Below are 8,079 nucleotides of genomic sequence, written 5' to 3'. Positions count from 1 at the left end.
ACTCTAATAATGCCCTACTTCAAATAATTAGAGAAAACTCTTTCCAACGATACTCTCTGGATTTTCATTCGATGAAATCTTTGCACGTACCTGAATGAAGCACATTGTTTCTACTATAAGTTGCTATATTTTTCAAGATTGTTTAATGTCATTGTCAGTACTCAAGTGTAAAAGAGAATGAAATAATTGTAGTGTGGATCCAATGTAGCATATAAAAGATACTCTGAGATAAATCACACAATAATAATTAAAAAAAACAATAAATATAAATACATAAGAACACTTCTGTACATAGAATGATTGTATGTCTATAAAGTGATGTCAGGCACAAGATTTCAAAGTTCAATTTCAAAGTAAATGTATTGTCAAAGTACATATACATTACCATATATTTTGTATGTTACTCCTGAGATTCATTTACTAGTGGGCATTCACAGCAAATACAAACATAAAAAAATACAAAAAAAAACAATGAATATTGAGAACATGAGATAAAGAATCTATTTATTTCTGAAGGTGTAGAGTTCTTCGGTACAGTGATAATGGTGGCTGATTTGAATCAAGTGGGAACACCAGCTTGGATGAGTGAAGTGTTGAAGATGTCCATAAAGACATCAGTGTGCTGGCGTGCACACTGCCTGAGTACAGGGCCTGAAGTGTCTTCTGGCCTGGCCACCTTACGGGGCTAACTTTCTGCAGAGTCCATCTCATGTCTGCTGCTGTTACAGACAGTGGCTGCTCATCTGGGAGGCAGGTAGCTTTCATGGCCAGGGTTGTGCCTCAAAGCGTGCTAAAAGCTGTTTAGAGCAGCAGGGAGGGAGGCACTACTAGGAAATTCAACACTGTTTTTCCTTGTATTGTCAGTAATATTTTTGATGCCCTTGCTTAATAGTCATGCAGGCCCTGGTGACATCACTGCTCAGATATCTCGCAAGCAGACACTTCCAGTTTTATATATTCTACTCTGTAATTTTTCTATCTGTAATATTTCCTCTATCCATCCTTCCATCGTGTGGGACTAGAAATAATTCTGAGTAAAAGTACTGGGCAATGGTTTTGTTCTCCCAATTTCTCAAGGATTTTGTAACAGTCTGGATAACTTGATCATAGCCTGATCATAGCTAAGGATCTACAATGGTTGTCACATGATATCAAAACAGATCAATATCAGTTAGCGGGATGCCATTACAGCTCGGGACATTCCAGATTTCAGAGTTCAATTCTGAGACCCTTCATCAGGGTCACAGCCTCATACGCCGACTGTTTATGCCCCTCCCTAGATGTTGCCAGGTTTGATGAGTTCCTGCAGCATTTTGTGTTTATTGCACAAGATTTCCAGTGTCTGCAGAATCTCTTGTGTTTATAATAATGCAGGTGGACAATTTTACACTGGAAACTGGCCAGTTCTGAAAAGAGCAGAGAACGTTACTTTTATGAAATACTTAAATTCAAAAATGAGACTTGAGGCTGTAGCAAAATGCCAGGAATGCTCAGCAGGTCAGGCAGCATCTCAAGTGAGAGAAATTTAATTATATAGAACTTGAGGCAGATGTCTACAAGGCTGTAGTCCTGTCTACAATGATAGGTGGGTGTGAGACTCAAATGTTTCAGGGTCCATTGCTGCCACACATACACATTTGAATGGTTTACAATTGTACTCTCTTTGATATGTACTATAGATACCACAGCAAGGCAGGGCTCCAAACACTACAGTTTTTGAAATGTGCAGTATTTTAAGTATCAATCTGAGGTTTGTTATGGCTCAAAAGTGCTTGGCTGGTTGTGCTAAGCTCACCCAGAATTCATGCAACTGCTGCAAGAAATAAAGAATTCCAAAAAAGAGATTTAAAGATTCAAAGTAGATTTATGTCAAAGTATGTATGCAGTATACAACCCTGAGATTTGTCCTCTCACAGACAGCCACAAAACAAAGAAACATCATGGAACCCATTCAAAGCAAACATCAAAACCCCAACATGCAAACAAAAAGTACAAATCGTTAAATGGCAAAAGAACAAGTGAGAAACACAGAACATAAAACCACAGAGTCACTGAAACAGTCCTGGAATGTTCATTTTTAGTTCAGTTCAGTTTAATTTAACGTTGTGTCGTTTGTTGACTGCAGGCCACAGAAGCAGTCCACCCTGATGAAAATCGTGTAAAATAGCAATTCAAAAAAGGAGTAATCAGAAACCTAAAATGCATATAACCTGAACTTCAGAGTCCAATTCACATCGACTAAACCTTGGCAAAACCCCAAGACTCCAGCACCATCGAGCCAGAGGGAGAGAAAGACAAGTGAAATGCAGGGACCTTCCTCTGGCAGCAGTGAGCAAGATGGAGAGAGAGACCGGTTAAACTTAGGAACCTTCCTCCAGCAGTAGCAAGTGAGAGGAAGAGAGAGAGAGAGAGAGAGAGAGAGAGAGAGAGAGAGAGAGAGAGAGAGAGAGAGAGAGAGAGAGAGAGAGAGAGAGAGAGAGAGAGAGAGAGAGAGAGAGAGAGAGAGAGAGAGAGAGAGAGAGAGAGAGGGTTCAAATGCAGGCAGACGGTGCTGGACACCCGTTTGCCTTCTGCTCTCGTCCTCATAGATCTCTAACTTGCTCAAAGCTTCAATCAGTGAAATTGGCAAGAAGCGGAGTCAATCATGGGCTTGCACCCCGTCTCCAGGATTCTTGGCCTCCAGGCCGCACATTCCACTCAAAACCTCACTGAACTCTATATCAGATCCATAATTTCTTGAAAGTGGCATCTCAGGTAGGTAGGTAGGTTTGTAAAGCCCTAATTTAGAGTATTGTGTGCAATTGTAGTAACCTACCAACAGCAAAGATAAAAATAAAATCGAAAGTCCAGAGAAAATTTACAAGGATGTTGCTGGGATTAGATGTATACAAAATTGTGAGGGGTATAGATAGAATAAATGCAAGCAGGCTTTTTCCACTGAGGTTGTGTGAGAGTACAACTAGAGGTCATGGGTTAAGAGTGAAAGGTAACATGTTCAAGGGGAACATAAGAGGGAAACTTCTTCACTCAGAGAATGGTAAGAGTCTAAAACGAGCTTCCAGCTGAAGTGTTAAATGTCCGTTCAAATTCAACATTTAAGAGAAATTTGGATAAGTACATGAATGGGAGTGGTATGGAAGGTTATGATCTGGGTGCAAGTTAATGTGATTAGGGAGATTAATGGTTTGGTACAGACTAGGTGAGCCAAACGGCCTGTTTTTGTGTTGTAGTGTTCAATGACTCTATGATTTGCTTTATATGTAAGAGAGAAGTTTCTGCCAATTCACAGAGGCTTTTAGAAAGTGAAATTGACACTCAATCACACATATGTGAAACTAGAACACTTCTGACATTGGTCATAATAATTACGGGCACATGCTTGCTGTAAGATGATGATTGTTATGTTGATGAGGACATTGGTGCGTTTGCAGCTCTTGCCTGCTGGGAGAACACAGACACTAGCACTAGTCAGCCTGTCTACTGTGCACATCTTCACCAACCTTCAGGACAACAAACAAAAAGAAGTGGTGCTAACTCTCTCACATAGTGTGTTATTCTCCAAGGTCCTGAATGCTGAGCAACATCTGCTGTAGTCAGAATATATCAACCTTTAAGAGACTCTCTCAAATGCTTTTTAAATGGCCAACCACGTGACTTATGGCTGTTCAGTGAATGAAAGATTGCGCTGACTACAGAAATGGCTGGATTGGGTTGGTAATCCATCCCAGCAATATTTTGGGCCACATGTGAATGAGTTCTGGTTAGGGGTTCCTAAACTTTAACTCTGGAATTCTTGGAAAGGGTAAACCGCAAACTACAGTTGTAATGGGACAATATTTCAGTTACCACTATTCTGGGGTGCTAAAATCTCCTTCTGCCAGGAGTGATATTCCATGACTAGTCTGTATTCTCTTAGGCAAGGCAAATTGATTTTTACAGATCAGAGAAGCATCTAGTACTGTCTAATGGCTTCTTAGAGGAGATTTAGTATATCACCAAAGACTCTGGCAAATTTCTAGAAAAGTACCATGGAGTGCATTTTAAAACACATCATCAGCATCCTCGGCATTGGACCAATAATATACTTTATGTGTTTCATATACAGCGAGGGTCCAATTGTTCAGCAAATACTCACCAGCACATGCATATCAATTGAAACTTCCAGTAAGCAGTTAGATCTACACCACAGTGTGGAAGGTGCATGATATATGGACAAGAACTATTGTGGCAATGAAAGTAGACCAAAGTGTATGTTATTATGAGTCAATTGGTACACTTTACCACTTTTCTAATCTTTTTTTCCTTTTCTCTACATCAACAACTTATCAGATTACATCCCAGTAACAACACAGGCTCAAAGTTTAATAACCTGCCTAGTATTTGTCAGGAAAAGCAATTTAGAGCCAGTTTTCTTTTTACCCAATAATCAAAGTTGTGTTTCTATACTCAGCTCTGAAGTGTATATCAAACACTGTTTTTAATATTAAAAATATTAATTTATATGATAACAATAAAAATGAAAAACAAATGATGTAGTAACTATTAGTGAAAGAATAAAAAAAAGCTGAGTATAAAATAGTACCTGGTAGAATGCAATTAGTCTGTGAAAAATATTTAGACTTAAAAAGATTAATAAATCATAATAAAATTATCCCTAAGGTAACTACATTACTATCAAAATATTATATGAATTAAAACTCAAAAAGTTTCCTGTTATTATCTGGGGGCTCTGGGATTCTAATAGCTGGATACTTTATTCTGAAGGCCAAATTATGTTAAAGAGGGTAATGAAGAATCAAATTCACATTAAACAAAACCCTTTATTTGTGTTGTACCCAAGGATGTTAAATTAATCATTGACTGACTTTGTTCTCTTTCACTGGGTTAACAGTTTCAGGAATATGAAATATCTGTGGAGCTACCAGGAACTCTTGTTTGGTGAGAAGGTCATTACCAAGGAGAGAAGAAAAAAATCTGCTCCTCAAAGTTAGGAATTACAATTCTTGTCAGGAATAACAACATTCTTGCTTCATGCAGCAGGAAAAGTTTACATGTAACACAAGGTGTGCTATTATTCAGCTATTGCAATACAATGTAGCTGTAAGACAACACATAAATAAAAGATGATTCCTGTAGCAAGGGACTTTCAACTGCGAGAACATCAAAAGACTGAACATAGCCAATTTCCATTGTAACACTGTGAATAAATCAGGTTTACCCCCTTGTCTCTCGGAAATAGAGTAAGTACATTAATAGCTCTTGTTATTTGTGCAGAATTCCCATGTGAAAACTGTTTCCATTTTTTTTTCAGTTCAGAACTTGGTCTGTATGTTCAGGAGTTCACAATGTGGGTTAATTATTTTGCAATTTTGAAGCAGATAACAATTACAGAAAATATTAATAACATCTCAGTACAACAGCTCTTCAGCCCAATACAACCATGATCTTAGTCAAAGTTTTCTTAACACAGTATTCTTACCTTGAAGTTTAATATGTATATTTTTCTCGTTCACATATTTAGCTGCTGATGATTCTTAATGTTGCTATATTTTCTGGCATTGAGCACTTGCTTGAGAGAGAGTGAGAGAGAGAGAGAGAGAGTGTGTGTGTTTGTGTGTGTGTGTGTGTGTGTGTGTGTGTGTGTGTGTGTGTGCGCGCGCGCGCGCGCTTTCCCCCAATATTACTGAAAAGACTACTCTCAATAGGTTTTAAGCAAAAACAATAAGGTGTATAATTGGATCCAAAAATGTTGGTAGAGTTTTCTTGTTGGCCCACGTCCATGTTATGAACAGAATATTTTGGGAAACAGTGAAATAGTGAAAAAGGATTTTTTTTTTGCAGTTATAGTAGGAATCAGGGCGAACCCTCATATAATGAATGATTTAAATTTCAGGTGTACCTAAATACAATCAAATCAAATGCTTTAAGTCCATTGCTCATAACTCTCTCCAGGCTTGACAAGAAGCTCAGAGACCTCAGCCTTCACCCTGCCTTGTGCAGCTGGATCCTGGACTTCCTGTCAGATTGCCAACAGGTGGTAAGAGTGGGTTCCCTCACCTGTGCCCCTCTGCTCCTCAATACAGGTGCCCCTCAGGGCTGTGTACTAAGCCCCCTCCTTTACTCTTTGTATACTCATGACTGTGTTGCCACCCACAGCAATCTGCTAATTAAATTTGCTGACCACACTGCACTGATTGGCCTAATCTCAAATAGCAATGAGGCAGCCTACAGAGAGGAAGTCATCACCCTGACACACTGGTGTCAAGAAAACAACCTCTCCCTCAATGTCACAAAAACAAAGGAGCTAGTTGTGGACTACAGGAGGAATGGAGACAGACCAATCCTTATTTACATCAATGGCTGTCCTGTTGAGAGGGTGAACAGCTTTAACTTCCTTGGCATAAACATCACCAAGGATCTCGCGTGGTCTGTACATACCGGCTGTGTGGTGAAAAAAGCACAACAGCTCCTTTTTCACCTCAGATAGTTGAAGAAGTTTGGCATAAGTCCTCAGATCCTAAGAAATTCCTATAGGGGGACAATTGAGAGCACCCTGACTGGCTGCATCACTGCCCGGTATGGGAACTGTACTTCCCTCAATCGCAGGACTCTGCAGGGAGTGGTGCAGACAGCCCAGCACATCTGTAGATGTGAACTTCCCACTATTTAGAACAGTTACAAAGACAGGTGTGTGAAAAAGGCCTGAAGGATCATTGGGGACCTGAGTCACCCCAACCACAAACTGCTTCAGCTGCTACCATCTGGGAAATGGTACCGCAGTATAAAAGCCTGGACTAACAGATTCCAGGACAACTTCTTCCACTAGGTCATCAGACTGATTAATTCATGCTGACACAACTGTATTTCTATGCTATACTGTTGTACATAGTATTTATTATAAATCACTATAAATTGCACATTGCACATTTAGTTGGAGATGTAAAGATCTTTACTTCTCATGTGCATGAAGGACGTAAGTAATAAAGTCAATTCAATTCACGTCCAAGCTGGAGACTCAGGAATACCATCAACTCAGATGTGGAATTCAATTCAATTCAATTCACAGATACTATTCTGTGACTAATAGTGTTGTTTTAACATAGTACTGAAATATCTGCCAATACCACAGCCTATGGCAGGGGTTCCCAAACCTTTTTATCCCATGGACCAAAACCATTGAGCAAGGGGTCCATGGACCCCAGGATGGGAACCCCTGGCCTAAGGCATCATCAGAGAATCAGGGAAATTTATGATTCAGAAAGTCATTCATCCCACCATTTCCCAGCTGACTGAGAAAGAGCCTCCCAGTATTTCAGCACTTGGTTCACAGCACTGCAGGGCATGGCTCCTCAAGTGTGCTGTAAAAGCGTCAAGAATTTCTACTTTTTCAGGCAGTGAGCTCCAGACATCTAATTTGATCAGACTGATTTTGTTTCCCTTATTCACCTTCCAATCCTTCTCTAAATGAGTTTAAATCCTAGTTTTTAACCACACTTCTGAGGAAAACTTCTCTCTGATTACCATAGGGGTGGCATGTAATGTAGTGGTTAGCACAGCGCTTTACAGCACTAGTGACCCAAGTTCAATTCCTGCCACTGCCTGTGAGGTGTTTGTATGTTCTCCCTGAGACTGTGTGGGTTTCCTCCAGGTGCTCCAGTTTCCTCCCGCAGTTCAAAGACATACCGGTTCATAGGTTAAATGGTCATTGTAAATTGTCCCCTAATTAAGCTAGGATTAAATCAGAGGATTAATGAGCAATATGGGTCAAAGGGCTTGAAGAGCCTATTCCACACTATACCTCAATAAATAAAAAAAGAAATAAATAATAAATAAATATCTCCGGTTGTCATCATTTTATATTTCCAATGCTAAGACTTCCTCGGTCTCCTCTGTGCCAAAGAAAGCAACCATAACTTACTCAATTTTCCAGTCCTGGCAACATTCTCAGAAGTGTCAGTGCACCTTCTGTAGATGAACCACACTCTTCCTGCAATGTGGTGCCCAGAACTGTATGCGTAACTTGACAATTTATCGTTACAAAAGAGCCAATGATTATTCTGTTACACTGACAATAGTTTG

Source organism: Hypanus sabinus, chromosome 19 (genome assembly GCF_030144855.1).
Source record: "Hypanus sabinus isolate sHypSab1 chromosome 19, sHypSab1.hap1, whole genome shotgun sequence".
NCBI lineage: Eukaryota > Metazoa > Chordata > Chondrichthyes > Myliobatiformes > Dasyatidae > Hypanus > Hypanus sabinus.
Note: the sequence above shows the minus strand (reverse complement) of the source record.